At 51.2% G+C, this 22,114-nt stretch overlaps 1 protein-coding gene across 1 annotated transcript in view; it reads right to left on the bottom strand.

The window, feature by feature from the left end:
- LOC147737058 (uncharacterized) overlaps positions 1–22,114 on the bottom strand; it is a 122,554-nt gene that overhangs the window by 81,289 nt on the left and 19,151 nt on the right. The window lies entirely within an intron of this gene.

Below are 22,114 nucleotides of genomic sequence, written 5' to 3'. Positions count from 1 at the left end.
TGTATTGCTCAGGAGGACAAACCAGATTTCATTTTCTTTTTTTTTTCATAGGCATGCAACTGCCACTGTGTCACACCACTAGTAACACCGCTATGAGGAAATTTTATCCGCCCAGGATTGCCAACCTTATTCGCTGTTTCCCGTGGAGCCAGCCCTTGGCCTAGCCCTACTTGCAAACAGAAATTACAGATAAGATAGGCGTTTGGTTGGAGGTAGTATAATGGAGTATTAGGAGAGAGGAGAGATTGGATTGACGGTAGTACTACTAAAGTCCTAGGACTATTCAGGAAAACAAACTTACTGTTAAACCCCCACCCACCAGACTCAAAAGCAGTAAAAAACAGGTATGGTCAGATAAAGTTTCAAAAAGTATATTTTTATAGCCCTAACAAAAGAATCTCCCGCAAGACCCTCCCTAACCCCAACGATTGTCCTTCAAAAGTCCCCAGAAATCCCAACTCCCAATTCCCACCCCTCAAAAGTCTCTAAAAAAAGGGCAAGGGACACTATGGCAGGGTGCTGTTGGAATTAGCAGCCAGGGCATCATGCTCCTTGCGGAGGGTGGCAAGTTCGAAGCGGAGGCCCTCCACCACGTTCTTATAGTTATGGACCTCCTGCTCCAGGTAGGACAGTCTGAGGGATAAGCGGCGCCGGTGTGCCTTGCAAATCCTGTGAGGGGCAGCTGCTTTCTTTGCTGCTGGGCGGTGGCGTTTGGCTTTGGTAGCCCGGCTCCGTACCGCTGGAGCACTGCGCTGGCTGGCAGCCCGCACGGAGGAGGATGCAGCTGTCCCAGTGGACGTTGTTGTTATACCAGACTGCGTCTCCTCCTCCTCCAGGGCCACCAGCCGCCGATATTCAGCGACAGTGGCATACAGCCTCCGTTGCCGGGCCATTCGAGCCAGCTCCTTCCTCCTTGATGGTGTCTTGGATTTGGAAGGAGCAACTACATGAAAAAAGAAAGACATAGTCTGTAACCAATGCTCCTTAAGATTAACACAAAATGATTGAGCAGAAAGTTGTCACAGTACAAGTAGCAAATTGAAAGCACAGTACATAACTATTGAGGACAGTATCTATTTAACCTCCGACTTCTTCATCCTTGCTCTAACATTAGTGGGAGTTTCAGGAACAAATTCTACGAGCACTATGGACTTCCATTACAGTCGACTATGACAGTACACCACTCTTATTCTTCTTCTTCTCTCTTGTTTAGGAAAATTGGTACGTTATCTTATGCAAGCCGGCATAATGCCAGCGCAGTGAACTTGCACCCGAGAAAAACAGACGCACACCATGGTGAGTGAGACAGACTTGCGTTACTGTACCGGTCCAGTACATGCAGGTGGTGAAGCTCATACTTTTCTATTACGGGTGGCACTGAGAATACTCTGTTAAAAGGGCTACTGCTTAATTAATTTAGCTTTCACCCTACAGTGCAAATGAGTATTAGAAAAGGAAAATGAAGAAGCTAAATTATCTGATTATCTATCACTTCACATGGGATGTATTTGATGACATATGGGATGACTTTAGGTGCTTTGCTTATTATTGAGTGAACAGTGATACCCCCACACATGAATGACATACTACTACTAAACTAAAGTTATTAAGAGAGGTAGGGAGTGTCCACCGTAATAACCGGATATATGCTGTGCTTGGACAACGTTACAACTTCTTTTCCTTGCCTTTCCTACACTGGAACGGGCGTGCGGGTGTGGTGTTACATGCTCTTCAAAGTAACACTTAGTTCATCCAGTGACCATCTACTCTCTCTAGATACACATATGCTATCTAAGAGTCAGATAGTACCATGAATGATCCAGGCATCCATCCATTCAAAGTATATTGCACACATACAGTTTCTGTCTCACCCACCCAGGCTGTTCTCCTTCCACCCATCCTTGCTTCATCATTCACCCAGCCATGCACCATACCATTTTCTTACCTTCCCAGCCACCTCGGGGACCAAGCAAACACATATCATTCTTCTTTGCCAGTCATCATGACATTTCTCGTGCTTCCACACTTACTTACACCCTTCTTTCGCTTTTCGTTCATCCCATCCACCAAGTTCACCTCAGATCTGATTGGGATTCTTCTCGCCAAAAACTTCACAGCTAAGTCGAAGTACATTTAGAGGAGGCTACTACCTGCTTTTTTTATAATACACCAGTGCAGAAAGCACACTCTGCAGTCTTCAATCTCAATGACTAAGGAATGTATAGCTTACCTCTGCCCGCCACCACCGTGTGAACCCTCACAGGCATGTCCTTGTCCGGCACTTGCACCGCCTCCTCCCCAGAGTTGTCCTCCTCGTCCAATGCCACCACCACCTGCGCGCTGGCCCCGTCTCCAGATGTTCCACCTACAAAGTACATTTAATAATGTTAGAATACACCACTCACTACTATATAATATTTGGTCTAGGAGGAAGAAAGAAATGTGAAAAAAACAGTATACAATTTAATAATTTATGACTGTGTACTCTAGAGTAAAAATGTCCCTTTTTTCAGGGAAGGCTGTTGTCTTGCTGCACTTTTTGGCACAACTGATGAATGTTTGCTTTTTACTTTTTAACACGCGCCACTTTTTCTCCTAACAGACAGAACCTTGACTTCTAAGAACACGAGCAAGATCAAGTTCAAACCAGGTGAGAGCTCGGCTCGACCACAAGAAATGTGTCCAATTAATCGTCAGCACTAAGCACTTTTCCATTTTCAGTTACACGTTCACTTTTATGACAAACTTGAATTTAATAAATGTGTTTACTTTTAATAAAGCTTTTAAACTTAAATAGACTCTGTGGTTTTTGGTCCTCCAGACTAGAGTGAATGAGCTAAAGGTTTTCGAATTTTTGCAAGCATGAGTCCGTGCCTCTGCCATCGGTGACTTTGGGAGCTAAATGACTCTGCCACACTATCTAGTCAGTAAGGAGATTGGGGGTTCAACTACAAAGTCTGTTATCACTGAGGTATGTGGAAAGTCTAACAGTTACAGCACCTATTATAATTGATAAGCTAAGCGATGCATTATTTAGTGTCCATATTTCTGTTTGTGCAGATTTGTCCCTGCAACAGTAGTAGAATGGATTGTCCTCCTATCCAAACCAAAAGTAAAGTAGTATCTTATTCTTTCTTGGTGGTCATTCACCTTTTTATTGTTGGCAATGGTCAAAGCATAAACATTTAGAATACTTGAAAAGACATTATGGACAATCCCAGAGGACTGCACTCAGTGCATAGAGCTATTGCTGACTAGAATGGGAGTCCAATGGAAATGCCAAATGTGCAATCTTAGTTAGCTACACAGACAGACTAATAAGAATAATCTAGTAATACCACACGGAGTCATAGTCGAGGCAGGATAAGAATTTAGATACTGTCTACAAGAAGATCAAAGACGATTTGGAAAAAATCGAATGAGGAACGCTAGGAAAAAATAAGTACTCTGATTTGGGGCGTGGCTTGGCGGGCGAAGATGGCGGTCGCAGCCTTGTAGAGCTCCCGTCGGCCCGGACTTAATCCGTTCATTGATCCTGGCCCCCGAGCCCGCAGTTGGTACCCAGTGACTGGCACCGATCCGGTGGAGTCCCCTGCCTGCTCCGGTGTATCGATCCTGCGCTTTTATCTCTCCTGAGACCAAGAAGAGGCGGCGGCGACGTGCGACCTAGTGACCGGCTGGAGACCGGGGTCCTCGAGTTTCGAGACGCCCGGTGGCGGTTGCGGGCTCGCAGGTGGTGGTGGCATCCACTGCGCAGCTCTTGGCTCAGCTCTACTGCTACGGTTGCCCACGGATCACAGCGACGCCACTCATTCCTGCGCCTTGGGTGGACACTCGTGGGCGACGAGGCGTGTTGGAGGCCTGTCCCGCCCTGGTGAAGCCGGGACCTCGAGTTTCGCGACCTCGGGCCTGTGCCGGCCTGCCCACTTCCTTCTTGGGGACTCCTATATCGACGTTCCATCCCGGGGCCTGGGGCCTCCAGCGCTCGTGGCAGTTCCCAGGGGTTCCTGAGCCTTGTCGGGAGTGGTGCCCGCCCTGCCCAGTGTGCGGTCCCGGCGAGCCCGCGATCGGCCATGACCAGGGCTGGAGGAGGCGGCCCGCCTAAGCATGGCCCTATCGATAAATTCACGGGGCCTAGTGGTGGCTCTGGGGCGGCTGGTGGCAGTGGCGGCCCTGGGCCGGACAATGCAGCGATCCTGGCGGCCATCACCCAATCCCGGGACATGCTTGATGCTGAAATTGGGGCGGTAGGAGCGGACCTTACACTGCTGCGCCAGGACCTCCGCAATGCGGTGGAGCGGATCACCGAGGCCGAATCCCGAATCACGGTGACCGAAACGGACATTGGCGCCCTGAAGAAGAGGATGGCGGAGGTGGAGTGTGTCCAGAAGACGCTGGCGGCCCGAGTGGAGGACGCCGAAGGGCGCGCACGGAGGAACAACCTCCGCTTCATTGGTTTTCCGGAGCTGGGCAAGAAGGACGATATGGAGCGGTTCTTGACCCAGTGGCTGGAGAGCTGGCTCCCCGAAGGGGCACTGTCCACATGCTTTGTGATCGAGAGGGCGCACAGGGCCCTGACCCAGCGGCCGCCGGAGGGTGAGCGTCCTAGGCCAGTCATCGCCCGGCTGTTGAACTATCATGACCGCGATGTTATACTGCGGGAGGCGAGGAACAAAGGCTCGCTCACCTTTGAAAATCATACCATCATGATCTTTCCCGATTACACGAAGATGGTGCAGCAGCAGAGACAATCCTTTGTGGCCGCTAAAGCTAAGTTGCGGGGCCTGAAGCTCCAATACTCCCTCCTGTATCCGGCCCGCCTGCGAGTGGTGTACCAGTCCCAGACACATTTCTTTGATTCGCCCGAGGAGGTATTCCGTTGGACCGACGAGGCAGTGCGACTCAGGCCACATGCCCAGCCGGGGCTGGACCCGGGCAGGTCCCAGGGATAGTCGCCGGAGCGGACGAACCGCCCGAACCGCCCGAACCGGAAGGGTCGACACCGGAGGTCTCGATCGCGGAAGAGGTCGGCCTCCGCCAGTGCATCGCAGACGGATGGTGCGAGGGACTCGGAACACTCTAATACCGGCAGCTGAACATAGATGGGGACTGGACCTTGTTTGCCGGGTACTGAGTTGCCCTACTTTGGCTGGTGAGACTGTTCTGTTATGACTTCTTTATGCCAGTCTATACACATCTGAGGAATCCTATGACTTTTAGCGGGAACGCAATGGGGCTCGGGAGGCGCCTTCTGTGGGCCTCAGACCCTCACGGTTGTGGGTGTTGTGGGGGGGTGGTGAGTGTGTGCTAATCGGGGTGTTGGGATCCATTGGTATGGCGGGCCCTGGGTTCTCCATTTTGGACCCGGGTCTCTCCATGCCGCGACAGATACTTCAATGTTCTCTGAGGTATTGGGGTGGGGGGAGCGGGGCGTGGGGGAGTGTTCTTCTGCTGCTGATGTTTGGGGGGGTTTGGATCTGGAAGGGTCTGCTGAGTGTTGGGGTTGGGGGGGTGGGACCACACGTGTATATTGCTTTTGATTTTGTTGATTTGTGGGGTGCGCCGGGGTGGTGCGGAGGGCCGGGTGCTGGGCACTGTGTTGATAATGGCTGATCATACGACTGTGTCTCCTCATAAGACCCTTCGTGTTGTGACGTGGAATGTGAGAGGGATTCTGGATAAAATCAAGCGTGGGGGCGTGCTACATTGGGGGAAAAGAGAGATGGTGGATGTGCTGCTGCTTCAGGAGACCCACATGCTGGGCTCTAAGGCCCTTAGCCTCCAGAGGTTTGGCTTTCAACAGGTGTACCATGCGGGCTTTACGAGGGGCTCGCGGGGGTGGCTATCTTGGTCCATCGCAGGGTGGCTTACGTGCATGAAAAGCAATGGATTGACCCTCAGGGCCGATATATTTTCATCAAGGGCCTTCTGGGTACCGAGCAGGTGGTTTTTGGTAGTGTGTACGCCCCCCCCCCCTGCAATGGGCCTTGTCTGAGCGGCTGTTTGCGTTGTGGGACGAGATTCCGGAGGTGCTGACCCTGGTAGGAGGCGATTGGAACGAGGTTATGGATGCGGGCTTGGATCGCCTGAGGCGGGTGCCGGTTGTAGTGGATCCCCCCCCTGCTGCTGCTCCCACCAAACTGCGTGCAACTGTGAGTGGCCTGGGCTGGGTCGATGTGTGGCGACATTTTCATCCTGCTGCTCGTGAATTCACATATGTGTCGGCGGTGCATGGGTCCTTCTCGAGACTTGATTATCTGTTTGTGCCGGGTGCCTGTCTGAGTCGAGTCAAGGATGCTGTGATACTCCCCAGAGGTTTGTCTGATCACTCCCCTGTTCTGGCTACCATAACCCTCCCCTCAAGGAGACAGCCGTTTCGCTGGCGGATGTCGTCTTGGCAGTTGCAACAGCCTGAGTATGTGCATCACCTGCGTGAGGCGATTGATCACTATTGGCGAGAGAACCTAGTGGGAGATGTGGATGCAATGGTGGTGTGGGAGGCGCTGAAACCCACGTTGCGGGGCATTGATATCGCTTGGTGCGTGGCTGCTCGGCGGAAGCATCGTGATCGCCGCCGCCCGCGTGGAAGAGTTGGAGCAGCGTGGCCGTGTTGGGGGCGACGAAGGCATAGTACGGCAGCTTCTGCAAGCCCAGCAGTTGTACGCCTTCGTCCTTTATGACGAAGCCTGGCAGGCGTGGCTCGCCACGCGCAGCAGGGTGTATCAGTGGGGCGACAAGTCCTGTACTATGCTTCACAGGTTGTGCCAGGTGACCTTCCAGCCCCTTGTGTTGCCGGGTCTTACGGCGGAAGACGGCTCGGTTATGACCGACCCGGACTTGCTCGCGGCCAGCTTTGCCCGCTATTACGAGATGCAATACGCCCCCCGTGATCACCTGGAGACGGGTGAGATCTCCGCCTATCTTGATGACCTGCTACCGCAGGCCGTCCCCGGTGAGACCAGGACCGCTCTGGACGCCCCGCTCACAGCTGAGGAACTCGGGGAGGCCCTTGGTCAACTGAATACTGGAAAGGCGCCGGGCCCGAGCGGCTACCCATGTGAATTCTATAAAAAGTTTCACCTCCAGCTGGGGCCTCACTATCGGCGCGCACTGGAGGCGGTGCGGACCCAGGGGGAACTGCCACCGGACTGGTGCCATGCCGAGATCGTGGTCTTCTTGAAGCCGGGCAGGGCGCCAGACAGGCATGACTCCTATCGGCCAATTTCTCTTTTAAACATCGAGACCAAGATTCTGGCTAAGGCCTTGGCGAACCGCCTGTTGCCCCACATTGCTGACCTGGTCCACCCCGACCAGGCTGGATTCATGCCTCGTAGGGCCACTCGGCATAATATCCGACGGGCGCAGGCGGCGGTAGATGCTATGAGTACTAGAGATGAGCAGGCGGCACTCCTACTGGCGGATATGGACAGAGCCTTTGATTCTGTGAGCTGGGCATACCTGTTTACCCTGTTAGCCCGCCTCAACCTAGGCCCGGTTTTCTTGTCGTACGTCCGCCTGCTTTACACTAACGTGACAGCATCAGTCCGAGTGGCCGGGGCTACCTCTGGGCGCTTCCATATAGGTCGGGGTACTCGACAGGGCTGCCCTCTGTCCCCGTACCTATTTGCCCTTGCCATGGAGCCCCTGGCGTCGCGGGTGCGAGCGGATGCCCAGCTGCGTGGTTTTGTCTGGAATGAGGACCTGGTGGATAGGATCGCGCTGTATGCGGATGACGTCCTCTTCTTTCTCACCGACTTACGGCTCTCGGGTCCCCGGGTTCTGGAGATCATGCGTGCGTTTGGCGAGGTCTCGGGTCTTCGACTTAACCTTAATAAATCGACCCTGTGGGTGCTGGGTGGCGGAGTGGTTGCTGACCCCTGGGCTGACGGGTTGCGAGTGGCGACGAATGGCCTGAAATATCTGGGCGTTTTCCTCTCGGAGTCGCGGGTCGTGGCCTGGGCACGTGGAGTCCTGCCAGTGTGGGAACGGGTCCAGGCTGATGTCAAGACTTGGTCCAGGATGCCGCTCACTATCTTTGGGAGATCGGCCATCTTCAAGATGGTGGCGCTTCCGCGTCTCCTATACCAACTCCAGAATTTCCCATACCCCATTGGCCAGGAGTGGTTCCGTCAGGTTAACTCAGTGCTGGGCCGCTTCCTGTGGGATGGCGGTGCGGCCAGGGTGGCATTGAAGACGTGCTTTTTGTCTACGTACTGTGGTGGCCTGGCCACCTCGGACCTCCTCTCCTACTACCAGGCTTCCCAACTGCTTGTTCTTAACGAATGGTGGTACGGCGATAGGGGAGACCCGGCATACGCCCTGGAACGATCGCTCATGGGTGATCGCACGCTCCACACCATCCTATATTCCGCTCGCCTGCGCCGTGGGTTGCCTTCGGTTACCAGGGTGGTCTTTGCTGTGTGGCGACAGGCACTGCGCCGCATGGGCTGGTGGGGCAAGTTGACGGCTGAGACGCCGCTTTGGCATAATGGTCTGCTCCCGGAGCTGGCGGCCCTGACCGGCTTTGAGGGCTGGGAAGCCATAGGTGTTACACAATTGGGCCAGGTCATGTCCGGCACCACCCTCAAATCCTTTGAGGAGCTCCGCGCGGAGTTCCAAATGCCTCAGTCCCAGTTCTTCCGCTACCTCCAGCTGCGCCATGCCCTCACCCCTAGCATCGCCGGTCTCGATTCCTTGCCGTAGTTTAGCCCGGTCGAAGCTAAAGTGTTTATGGGAGATCTGGGGGACAGAAAGGTCTCCAGGATATATCAGACGCTAGTTATCCACTGCTCCTCTACCCTGCACTCTCTTCGGGCGGCGTGGGAAGTGGACGTTGGCCCTCTTGATGAGGACGATTGGAGGGAGGCGCTGGAATCCCCACGTGGAACCGCCATTGCTGTCCGGCTCCGGCTCATCCAATTTAAATACTTGCACCGCGCCTACTACACGCGTGAACGACTGTGGAAAGCTGGTTTGATTGCATCTCCGGAATGCTTGCGCTGTGGGTCGGTGCCTGGGTCCCTGATGCATACTGTGTGGACGTGTGGCCGGCTGACTGGGTTCTGGAGGGGTGTGTGGAGTTGTCTGTTCGAGGTCCTGGGCTGGGACCTTCCCCGTACCCACCGGCTAGGACTACTGCACATTATGGAGGGGGTTGGGGGTAACATATATAAACGCCACTTGTTGCTCTTGGGGCTGGTCGTGGCTAAGCGGGATCTGGCCCGGGCATGGAAAGCGGTGAGGGCCCCCCCCTGTCTGCATGGAAGGCTGGGCTGGATTATTTCATGGGTCTGGAAAGGCCGATCTTTGAAGCGAGGGGCTGCCCGCGCAAACACTACAAAATATGGAAGCGATGGGCCGACTACCGGGGTCTGTCCCTGGATCCCCCGGCGGAGCGAGAGGAGGACATTTGACCACAGTGACATTGTTGGCCTGAAGCAGCGACGCTCTGGTGGCACTACACCTGCTTATTTTACTCTATTGCTTTCTATACACGTGTGGTAGGGGGGTTGTGGGGGGGTGTTTGGGGCTGGGGGGGGGTGGAGTTGTGGGATAGGGTGGGCCACTGGGGGGGTTTCTATACTGAGCCTATTCTTGAGTCTGTTTCATCATTTGCTGCCTACGTGATTTACTGTATTGATATTGTCGTGGTGATCTTCGGTTTTGGAGATGCCACGTTCTCACTGCTCATTTGCTCAATAAAATTGGTTGTGAAAAAAAAAAAAGTACTCTATATTAAAATTAAAACTTACTGGGGCCAGCAAAGGAGCCCTCGCCTGCCCGGTCCTGGCCTGCATCGTCAACAGCACCCTCCTCCTCCTCCTGTGTCCTCCTCTTGCCCCTGGGGGAAGCTGATGTACAACATGAAAGAAAGAAAAACAGAAAACATGGATGATATTTCTCAACCAAATCAAACATTTCAAAAGAACTAACAAAGTCACAAAATATTTTTGCGAAATAGCAAATAGGGAACTACTCCACGGGATATATTATTGACCAATCTCATGTGGTCGACTACGTCATTACTTTAGTATTGCTTGATTTGCGGACCGTCGAATTGGAAACTACCCTATGTAACTCACTAAACAAAGTACTAAAAAGGTTTGCCTAGGATTGGCAGGCAGCAGTCCGCAGCACGCGAAGTGACAGCCAAAGTCCATCGTGATTGAAGATCAGCAACAACACTAAAGTTTCCTACTACATTAACCAGTCATTAAAATACTCAAACTATTAATCCACCACCACTATTTCTTCTTATCGCCATGTGTACAAAGGAAGGACTGGACTTGAGTCTGTAGGGGCTGATTTAGAAGGCCCTTGCGGCTCTTTTGCTCCATTGTTGCGTGACTTTTGTGACGCAGCGACAGCACAAAAGAGGCGCAATGGTGCAGCGTATATTAACAACGTGACGCATATGGGAGATGCATCACGTTGTAAAGCCCTGCGCCAATAGGGGGCGTTCCGGCGCAGGAACGCATCCTAAAAGTGGCTGAGGGAAATCTACAAGATTTCAATCAGTCACTTTGAGGACAATGATGCGTGACTCAAACCCTGCGCCTGCTTGAAGCACACGTATGGCTTGACGCAGCATTGGGGAGATAGGGCACCCCAGAGCATTGATGGAGCTGCACCATCGTTGCGACGCAACTCCAGCAATGCGCCGCCTTTACGGCACAGATGCGTAACGCTTTGGTGACGTTTTGGGCCCATGGTGCGCCGCATTGTAAACACGGCGCACCATGGGTGATGGTGGCGTGACGCACAATTACTGGCGCATCCCTGCTACTTTGCAGGGATGTGCCGGTAATAAAAAATCTGAACCTTAGTGTGTAGCATTACGCAGTTCTTTCAACTACACTCATACATAATTTCACAGGCCAATGAAATGAACACAAAATCTAAAACAAATAAGCATAGTAGCAACACTACTGAGAAGAAGGAGAGCAGTGTACCTGAAATGCACAGAAGATTTTGAAATATAATTTACCTACAATGTAATGAGCAGCATTATTGCTTTTGGTAAAAAACAAAAATTTGCAATATAATAACACAGCAGGAGAAAACATAGTAGTAAAGACATAGCTACTACTACTCACCAAGCCCGGGGATCTCAAGGCCAAGGAGGTCGAGCAGATCTCGCTCACGGGTCAGGACATCCGTCCAGCAGTGGGTGGCCTGGTTGTAGGTGCGCCAGACCCGAGAGTGGTGGTAAATGGCCTGGCACACCTTCTCCCACCGCTTCCGGCGCTCCCGGGCCCCGTACCCTGCACTGATCTTGCCGCCTCCCATGATGGTCCTGGGGAGGCGGCGCTGAACATAAAAAACGAGTTGGCCCACCTCCTCCGGGGTAAAGATCTCCCGTGGCATCACTAGCTCCCCCCTCAAACGCCCGCACGGGAGCCGGACACGGGGTGCGGGACCCTTCCCCTTCTCGGGATGCTTCCCGGCTCCCTTCACCATGGTCTGGACGGAAAGGAATAAAGAAAATAGAATAGGGAAGAGAAGAAAAAAAAAGAGTTTACAAAAGTAGTTTAAAATTAACCAAAAGTAGCAGTAAACACAAAAATATAGGGCTAGAAAAATAGAGGGATAGATAATAAGTAAAATAGATCAAAAAAAACTTCAAACAAGCAAAGGATGGCAGAGATTGACAGAGGATAAAAGACCATGCCCAGAACCATAGCAATGAATGAGAAACAAGATGGCCGCGCCCGTTCACGACCGCGCGGGTAAGTTCGCGCAAGATTTTCCTTGCGAACACGCGCGAAACTGTACTGGCAAGCCGCAGACTTTGCGAGATTACACTTCGCGCCCGGAAACGGAAATACGTCAGGCAAACAAGATGGCTGCGCCCTTGAACGACCGCGAGGGTAACTTCGCGCCTTGCGCTACGAGCGGCTCGCAAAAACGCACAAAACCTTGCCAACTAACACGCCGCAAAAAAAACAAATTGCATATTCGCACGAATTTGCGGCTTCCGAATCCGATCTTGCGCGTATTCGCGCCCCGCGAACCCCGCGAAATTGCAGAAAAACGAGTTTTTCAAAACTGAAAGCACTCGGCAGGGGCAAGAGTTCAAACTCATCATTAGTAACAATTCCCGGTAGTGCTTCCTGACTGGGGCCCCTCCAGAATTCAGTTGCTAGTTGCAACAATTGTATGACCCTGCTCTGACCCTCACAGCAGGCTCATAGAATAGCTACAAGTAGGCCACAAAGGTCCTGGGGAAAAAAAATGCACTGCAACAGAAAGCAAAATTACAGATAAGGAAGCAGGTGCCAGACTGGAATTTTAAAACAGTGACACATTAATAAACTAACCCCAAATTAATTCATCTCAGTTGAAGCAGGGCAGGTGTGCTTGCTTTTCCCCCCCATAATCTACAGTAATGATGGACCAGAGGGTGGCATTGATGTAACAGAGGGTTGCAGTGGTGAAACAGAGGGTGCTGGGAACCTGTGATGATGAACCAGACGTAGAAACAACATAATTCGCGACCGTTGCGCGCCGAAATGTAAGTTCGCAACTGCGAACTGGTACGAAACCCTCGCGAACTGGCAGAAATCCTTGCGAACACAAAAAAAATCCGCAAATTCGCGGATTTTGCGGATTGCGAGTTCGCAAATCCGCAAAATTCGCGAACGCGAGATTTGCAAAATTCGCCCATACTTATCTGTAACTACTCGGGTCCAGAGATATATCCACACTCGGGATCTTAGGTCTTCCCATTTAAATCCCCTAGCTACTCCATCCTTTAAATGCTAGAAATTGGGGGGACTAAGATTTGCGGCCCTGGCTCCTAAATTTTGGAATTCTCTCCCTCAGGACACTAGATAGATGATATCATATCCTCAATTTTGGAAACTCTTAAAGTCTTGGCTATTTCACCAGGCTTATGAATGATTCACTTAGAGGCAGGACTCCCTTGTCCGCAGCGCAATGAAACCTTGTGGTGTGAGCGTGCTTTATAAGTATTTTTAACATAACATAACATTTAATGTCGAACAGAAGGTAAAGCAGCCCACCACGCAGCCATCCTCAGGAAAGTAAGAGTAGCAATGTAAGGAGCTGTCATTTGAGTAGTTGCACCCTCCCGCAGCAGGCAATCGAATTATGATCAACCACCCAAAACCCACCATCATAGGTCCATAAAACAGTTATGCCTGCCAACTTATGCACTAGGACATAGACCATCTGAATAAAGGAAAGAAACAGTTAACAGTGTGCAAAATGGAAATGTTGCCCCACCAAGTCAGTGGAGCCACCGATTTGTAGTATCAATCAATCAATCAATCATCGTATTTATACAGCGCACTACTTACCCAGAGGGTCTCAAGGCGCTGGGGGGGATCTGCTACTGCTCGAACAACCAGGTCTTGTGTTGCTTCCTGAAGGCGAGGTGGTCCTGGGTCAGGCGGAGGTGGGTGGGGAGGGAGTTCCATGTCTTGGCGGCGAGGTAGGAGAAGGACCGTCCCCCTGTGGTGGCTCTACGGATGCGGGGGACGGCGGCGAGGGCGTGGCTGGTCGATCGAAGCTGGCGTTTGGGAGCGTAGAAGTTGAGGCGGCTGTTGAGGTATCCTGGGCCTTGGCTGTGAAGGGCTTTGTATGCGTGGATGAGGAGACGGAAGGTGATTCTCTTGTTGACCGGGAGCCAATGCAGATCTCTCAGGTGTCTGGAGATGTGGCTGCGACGGGGGATGTCCAGGATGAGTCGTGCTGAGGCGTTTTGGATCCGCTGGAGTCTCTTTTGGAGTTTGGCGGTGGTTACGGCGTAGAGGGTGTTGCCCTAGTCCAGACGGCTGGTGACGAGGGCCTGGGTGACCGTCTTCCTGGTCTCAGTGGGGATCCACCAGAAGATCTTACGTAGCATGCGCAGGATGTTGAAGCACGACGAGGAGACAGCGTTGACTTGTCTGGTCATGGAGAGGGAGGAGTCCAGGATGAAGCCCAGGTTGCGTGCGTGGTCTGTTGGTTTAGGTGCGCTGCCTAGGGCGGGGGGCCACCAGGAGTCGTCCCAAGCGGCGGGTGAGGATCCCAGGATGAGGACTTCCGTCTTATCTGAGTTCAGTTTCAGGCGGCTGTTCTTCATCCATTCGGCTACCTCTTTCATCCCTTCGTGAAGGTTGGCTCTGGCGGTGGCGGTGTCGTTGGTAAGGGATAGGATCAGCTGGGTGTCGTCGGCGTAGGAGATGATGTTGAGGTTGTGCTGGTGTGCGATGTCTGCGAGGGGGCTCATGTAGATGTTGAAGAGGGTTGGACTGAGCGAGGAGCCTTGCGGGACGCCGCAGATGACTTTGGTAGCTTCAGATCTGAACGGGGGGAGGCGGACTCTCTGTGTCCTTCCGGCGAGGAAGGAGATGATCCACTCCAGTGCCTTCTCCTGGACTCCGACGTTGCTGAGGCCTTGTACTAGGGTACGATGGCAGACAGTGTCGAAGGCCGCGGAGAGGTCGAGGAGGATGAGGGCCGCTGTTTCTCCGTAGTCGAGCAGCGCTCGGATGTCATCGGTGACTGCGATCAGGGCGGTCTCGGTGCTGAGGTTGGCCCGGAAGCCAGACTACTAGTACACAACAACACAGGGCCCATGTACTTCTCACAGTTCGCTCATCAACGTCAGACGTGGGAGTTGGCCCTTTGCGGCACTTCTGTAGGGATCTTGTATGTTCCATCTCCATGTTCCATTGCCTGCCTCCCCAAAGCGTAGCCTCGCTGGGTAAAGGATGGCATATGGTATCTGTTCTTTGAGTAGCACCTTCTTGACATTCTGAAACTCCTTCCGGGCCGCCTGCACCTGTGCCGTGAAATCTGGATAGAACGATAGGGTATTGTTTTGGTACGTGATTGTTTCCTTCTGGTGAGTGATCCGTAAGACAGTGTCCCGGTCTCTAAAATTGAGTAATCGAGCGATTATGGGGCACGGTGTAGCACCTGGAGGAGGGTGCGCCGCCAAGGAGCGATGAGTCTGCTCCACCGCAAACATAGGTGACAAGTCATCCGCGCCGCATATCTCCCGCAGCATCGCCTCCATGTAATCTTCAAGGCAGCCCACATTTGTTGATTCCAGAAGACCCAAAACTCAAATATTATTGCACCTCGATCTCGCATCAATGTCCTCATTCTTCACTTGTACGACAGCGAGAATTTTCATGATATCTGTAGCCTTCGCCGCTACCTGTTGCGAGCCCATCCTCTGCGTCTGATATTCTCTATTCCGCTTCCCCAGTGTGTTCCGCATGTTTGTTGAGTTTGGCCGAAAAGTGATCCATTCTCCAATTGATGGCCTCGATCTTACCGTCATTAGATCGAAGACTGGCCTGAATGGCAGCTAGCGATTTTTCCAGTGTCGAGGGTCCCTGGGAGGCCGATTCCAGCTCTGAGTCAGAGGCCGCGTTTTGAGTAGGTTTGCCCCCTTACGCAACTCACAGGTGAGGCGTGGTTGATTCTTCTCTGGCTTTTCCATTATGGCCTCACCCTTCAACAGTCGGCAATATGCAGACCACAAGTACTGCCCCTCGTTGTATTTAAACTATTCACTCTTAGAGGCCGGTCAGAGGGAGTAGTGATGCCACCCAGTTGGTCCCAACTACTAACTGCTCCACAATCAGTCCACAACATCAGGGAATGTTCAGCAGGAGACTGTGAGTGAGACACTTGAACGCTGCGCACCATACAAACAGGTCAGAAGGGTGTAAGGAATCCAACAGTCAAAGGTGCCTCGCAGCCCAGTACGGTGCGCTCGCCCGCAGTGCAAAGCCACAACAACAATCCAGCTGTCTGAAGCAAGGTCCGTTATTCAAAACCGCGAGGAGAACCGCAAGAGGGGACCCGCTCCCAGGGGGCCAGCGCAGTCTCACCATATCCGCGTCCAAGTCCCAGCACCGCTAGCCACTCCGCATCCCCCAAGAGGTCCGGATCATGAAGGCGCCACCTCTCGCTACACCGAATTCGGTCTCCGAGGGCACCAACTGGGCAAAGGTGAACGTGTGCAGTGTTGCTTGTATATACCACCAGGGAGAGATGTAGATGTGGGCGGGGGGCTAATCTTCTGAGGGCCTCAGCAACGAACGGCCGCTCTGACACCACTGCCCCTCACGAGGCCTAGGCGCGGCCTAGTCCGCCAGCCGCAAGCGTGTCTCCAGAGCCCAGCACGGCCGGCCGAACCCCGGTACGGCACAAACTAGTGTCCGCAGCCCCCCGACAGGTCACTTATCTGTGGTCACGGCACAGCTGCAGTCTACAGATACTCCGTTATGTCCCAAATCAATCTCCGCCTTCCCAGATAGCTGCCACAGGTAGTAAGGGGCCACAGCGCACTGAGCCAGGAGAGTCATGCCGCCATTACACCTGTGCAGACGGCTCACCCCTCTCACGGCCTAACGCTCCTCCGGGCATTCGCGCGATCGAAAACCACCTCAGCCCATCAGTCGCTACATCAGCTACAAAGCTCCAGTGGCAAAAGCCATGGATGGCGTGGTGAAGGCAGGATAAGTGAAGGATATTTATCGGCGGCCGGCAGAGCAACACTATAGTGCGCCCATCTTGCCGATCGCCAAGCAACGCCCCCCTCCCTGGGGATTAGCCTTCTACTGATGAAAGCCAGTAGCTGATCTTGACTTTGGGCATGTTTTTGGGATAGCACTGCTTCTATACCATGTTCAGAGGCATCGGTCTGCACAATGAATTACTTGACATAATCTGCAGATTTTAGAACAGCTGCAGAGCACATTGCTACCTTCAGCGTGTCAAGAGCCTTTAGACAGCTCACAGTCCAGTTCACTATTTGTGGCATTCGTTTGGAAGTCAGTTCTTTGAGGGGTGCCACAATGGTGCCATAATCCCTCACAAACCTCCTATAGTACCAGGGAAGCCAAGGAAGGCCCTCACTTGAGTCTGGGTAGTTGGAGCCACCCAGTCCAGAATGGTCTAGATCTTGGGATATAAGGGTTGAACCTGGACTCCACTCACAAGGTGACCCAAGTATGCAACCTTTCCCTGCCCTATCTGGCACTTGCATGCCTTGATAATGAGGCCGGCACTTCTCAGAGCCCCCGGTACTTTCCTAGGATGGATCAGGTGATCCTTCCAGGTGGAGCTAAAGACAGCAATATTGTGTAGAAATGCTGCACTCAAGGATTCCAATCCAGCAAGGGCTTAGTTCACCAACCTTTGAAAAGGGAATTACAGTGAACTAAAAATACCCATTTGAGATTGAAAATGCAGATATTTCTTTTGCTCCTGGAGTCAGACCTATCAGCCAGTACTCTGATGTGAGATCAAACATACTCAGATACTTGGCTGCTCCCAACCTGTCAATAAGTTCATCTGCCCATGGAGTTTGGTATGCATCGCTTTTGGTCACAGCATTCACGCCCCAATAGTCCACACAAAACCTCATTTCTTTCTTACCATCCTGGTTATGAGGCTTGGGGATTAAGACAACTGGGCAGGTCCAGGGGCTCTCAGAAGGCTTTAGAACTCCCAATTCCAGCATCATGCTTTCTTCAGCTTTGATGCTCTCTTTCACATGTTCAGTCTGCCTGTATGTTTTATTCTCGACAGGTAGTCTTTCTTCAGCGTCTACATCATGGATACACCAGCCAGTCTGGCGAGAGGTCAAAAAGAAGAGCTCAGGAAAGTGATTTAGGACTTGTCTGCAATCAGTCTCCTGATGAGCAGGTAGGGTGTCTGACAAGACTACACCTTCCACTGACCCACCTTTTGGATTGTTGGACAGGTCAGGGACAGGTTCACTCTTTGCTTCCTGATCCTCATCTGGAACCATGAGCATGGTCACATCTGCCATGTCATAGTAAGGTGTAAGGCGGTGGGCATGGACGACCCTCTCGGGACTCCTGTCAGAACCAGGGTCTACCAGGTAGGTGACCGCCCCTTTTCTTTCTAGGGTAGGGTAGGGTCCACTCCACTTACCGTGCAGAGCCCAAGGAACCACAGGCCCCAAAACCCACACCATCTGCCCGGCTGGAACTCAACCATAGCACCCTTTTGGCATCACCAGCTAGTCTTTCCTCAATGTTTTGGTTGCTTTTTCCACGTACTCATACATACTGGAGCAAACGCCAAGCACATAGTCCACTATATCTTGCAATGGTCAACAAGAGGTTTCTCCAAACCCTCCTTCACAAGGCACAGTGGTCCCGACAGGAAATCCCAAACAGAAGCTAAAATAAGGGCAAAAAGCAGGCATGGCAGTAAGACATCCCTTCTTATTTTGAGTTTTTCAGGAAGTCCACCGATCATGCCCTTCATGGTCTTGTTAAATCTTTCAACAAGGCCATTACACATAGCTTTGGCCACACTGACCAGGACGTATGCAGCGGGGGATTGGAGGTCCCACATTTCGACCCCTAATATTATGCCGTTCAATTGCAACATGCAGCTCGATCGCTCAACACAGTCCCTAGTTGGGAAATGCGGCTCTCGGCAGGAATGGTGGATGCTGGTTGTCTTCCAGAGCTGTTAATGGAGGAATCAGGTACACCGAGAGATACTCCATATATTGTGCGACAGACGGCCAGAGTATGGCAATGGTTTGTAGTGAGAGTACTTAAGCGCGCACCAATCCATAGGGAGCTCCCAATCTGGATATTAAAACCAATCAGGCAGATGGCACTCAGTATGTCCTTCCAGGCATGGAGTGAGGGGGATGAGAGCAATAGGGTGAATTGTACCCAGATGAGACTTATCTCCTTAAAACATGACCGCAAAGAGTTTGGTCTAAGCCAGGGGCAATTTTTACAGCATGCGGGCTTGGCAGACACAAACAGGCACACCTGGCCATGAAATGCGACAGCTCCGCCGGAAACTCAAACCCTTGAGATACTGCTAACGTATGGAGCGTGTAGACACCTAAGTATGCATCTTTACAGAACAATGCAATCAGATACAGTAGGCACTACACACGGGCCTTACATTCCAATGGAAGATCAAGACTGGCAGCGGGCCTGTGAACTAATACGCATGGTTTCTAGTAATGCCCATTTTCGACTGATACATTATAATTTTCTGCAAAGAACCTACTTAACGCCACAACACCTTCATCGAATGGTCGGGTCTTGCCCGATTTCTTACATTAACCATGTTCCTGCAATGAAATACACTCCTTCAGGCAACTAGCTGTTGAAGAAATGGTTCATGCCACATAATTAAGTATTGAGCTGACACCCAAATACTGTTTATTAGGCCTATTTAGATGCCAGAAGGGCGCAAGATAACCTATACATTTGGTCAGTCGCCTATGGAACTGGCATGACGTAGAATTGCAATCACATGGCTGCCCCAGATTGCCCCAACGATTGCGCTCTGGCATAGAGATGGGCCTCTTCTTCTATGGTAGATGCTTCTATCTCGTCTTGTTCAGATTCTTCCCCGAAGATATCCAGAGTGTGTTGAATGCTTTGACGCTGCCTCTCTCGTCATCGAGCCTGATGATCGGGTAGAGTCGTCTTGGACTAAAACGACTTACAAGCTATGCAGGCTTCCTCCTTTTGCTCCGGAGAGAGGCATAGGTTACAAACTTGATGTACATCGCTGCGAGGGTACTTGGCGTGGCACCCAGGACAGAAATAGAATGGAGTCCATTCCATTTGCAGATGGCTGGCCCAAAGCAGCAAAGCCCGACGGTTGCCCACGAGGTTTTCTATCGAAAATGGAGAGTTTGTCGATCTATTTGAAACGCAGAGAATAGGGAAACGGGTACTGAAACAATACAGTTGAGGGTAGAGTGGACTGCGGGGAACCCAAAGAGCGGTTTCGGAGCCCAGCAATACACATCTGAACCCGTTTGGGGTAAAAAACAATCTATCAATGGAGTCGATGCCCATGCGCACTATCACCGAAAGGTGGAGTCACCGTACCTCGTGACTGGAAAGACTTCTTCAAAGAAAAACAACTTGCAAACATCCAGACCCAACACAAGATGGGCAGGAGTATGTAAAGCATGTGCATCTACAGCACACAAGCCTCGAACAGAGGATTAATGGCCCCAAATCCCTGCCGTGGTATCTTGTCATGTTGTGGCTGAGTGTGCCATGTGATGTGGCAGGCTATAGTGCTTGGTGTGATTTGGTCATTTTCATTTTTGACAAGGTGGAGTGCTGAATGGTTAGGCAAATTTAGATTTTCTTTGTTTTTGGGATCGTGTGAAATAAGTGCGGTACCTACTGTATGCTGTAAATAAATTACATTGCTAATATACCATATGGATGTGGAGGTGAGTGTTATTAGGGCAGAAGCCTTGCTGATTATATGCATAATAACAGGTCTGGGAGGTCACTACTGACTAGGGCAGGTTAGCAGCTGCACAGGCCTTGGGCATTGATCCTATTGAGGATAATATGTGGCGGGCCACTGGTGACTGGAGCTGGCTAGCAACAACGCTGGCCTCTGGTATTCATTACAGGCAGGGTAACAATACATGTCAATATTGACTGGAACTGGTTGGCAGTAGAGTTGACCTCTGGTTTTGAATATTTGCAGGATTTGAGGTACAGGGGTCACTACTGACTGGAGTTACTTAGCAGGATAATAGGTCTCAAGGAGCCAATACTGACTGAAGCTGGTTAGTATGATCACTAGTCCCAAGGTGCTACTAATGACTCAAGTTGGCTAGAATGATAACAGGTCCCAGGGGCCAGTACTAACAGGCGCTGGCTAGTAGGCTTACATACAGGTCCAAGGGGCCACTACTGACTGGAGCAGGCTCAAAGAATAACAGGCCCAAGGGTGGTGGGGGTGCGAGTGGCACCAGTGACCGGAGTTGGCTAGAAGCATTGACGACCTTTGGTATTGATTAAATGCAGGATTCCAGGTCACAGGAGACACCGCTGACTACAGCTGGATAGCAGCAGTGGTGGCCTCTAGGAAGAAGGAATTGAGAAAGCATAACTGGATATACTGGTTTCTTTAATACCGATAATTGGTTACACATGAATGCCATAACGGGCATTGATATATTGCATTACCAAATTACAATATTCCTATATTAATTTGATGTGACTGTTCGCCTTAATATGCCTGCAAAGTTACATGATTCTATTAGGGCCCAGAACCCTTTTTTTAGTGATGTCAATCAGCACACTTTCCTGCATCTTGTAGTAAATTGAACATTGACAAACAGAAGTGTTATTTCCAGAAACAGTGAATTCTGCAGCTTGTCTGTGTATCTTTTATCTGTACCTCACGGACTCCTCACATTCCTCTCGAGAGAAGATCCTGCCTCCCACTCATTAGTGTTGTTTCAGTAACTGTTTCTATCACGTGTTCATGTTCCATTGACTTTTATTAGGAGAAAAGCGTATAAAAATACATTGTGTAGTATTAGCATTACATACTCCAACTTGCTTTAGGGTGGATGCTCTCGTCCATTGCAAAGACAATTGTCACTTGTTAGTTTGCTTGGCCTTTTGCTATTTTTACATTTAATGTGTGATAGATTTGTTGGCCTCCCGATGTGTTGTGGTTTTATATCACAAGAGATGACGAGGAAAATGACAGTCCAGTATACACATTCTTCATATAAATCAACTCACAGTATACTGTTCTGGAGGTTCAGTCCCACAGACATTATCTCTAACTAACGCAGGCACCCTAGGAAGCATGTGCTTTTCAAAACAGTTGCCCTCTGATGCGGCGTACTCGCTATTGGACAAGTCAATATGCCCTGAATTTTAGGGTGGTTACCGTATCTAGTGCACTCTGTTAGACAGCGCTCACCTGTGGTAGTAAGATGGTACTAGGCATCTTATCACCTATGCACGGTGCAGGGCTTTGAGTTACAGAGCTCCTCATGCTGTGGAGAAGATTAGGTCACATTTACCCATTTTCCCATATTTGGTCCTGATGAAATGCCAACAGATTGCTCCATGACTACACAATGCATGAAAAAAGTTGACCTGAAGTATAGACCCCAGCTTACCAGCAGGCCCATAGGTGATCGACACTTTCACACAGTGATAGGGGCCATTAGTTCCTCAATTTCTCTGCCACTGTTTTTAATCTCAACATGGACCAGGAAGATCACATTAACTATATTGCAGCAACTGGCCGATAGTTGATCTTATATTCAGACTTTCACCAATCTCACATCTTATGACAC

This window comes from Lissotriton vulgaris, chromosome 1_1, assembly GCF_964263255.1.
Source record: "Lissotriton vulgaris chromosome 1_1, aLisVul1.2, whole genome shotgun sequence".
NCBI classification, from domain to species: Eukaryota; Metazoa; Chordata; class Amphibia; order Caudata; family Salamandridae; genus Lissotriton; species Lissotriton vulgaris.
Note: the sequence above shows the minus strand (reverse complement) of the source record. Positions and strands in the feature narration are given on the sequence as shown.